The following is a 285-nucleotide window of genomic DNA, read 5'->3' as shown; positions in this document are numbered from 1 at the left end:
GATCACTTCGAAGCGCTTCTTCGGTTACAGATCATCAATGATACGGACACGTACATGCTTGTTCCTCGGAACTTCATGTCAGTGGTAAAGGGGTTTACTTCTAACTTCAACTCGTGGAAGAAGTTTTTCTTCTTCGTTCGTGCAGACGCAGCGTCCATTGAGGAGAGTTGTATCCCACTGTTTCGGAGGTTGCCGAACGATCGTCCCTTTATCAACCCTCTTGCTCCGTTTCCTGAGGACATTATTGCATTGAGGGATCTGCTCAGGAATGGTCCCTTTTTCTGA

Source organism: Brassica oleracea, chromosome C7 (genome assembly GCF_000695525.1).
Source record: "Brassica oleracea var. oleracea cultivar TO1000 chromosome C7, BOL, whole genome shotgun sequence".
NCBI lineage: Eukaryota > Viridiplantae > Streptophyta > Magnoliopsida > Brassicales > Brassicaceae > Brassica > Brassica oleracea.
The sequence above is the reverse complement of the archived record's forward strand: the minus strand, read 5'-3'. Positions refer to the sequence as shown.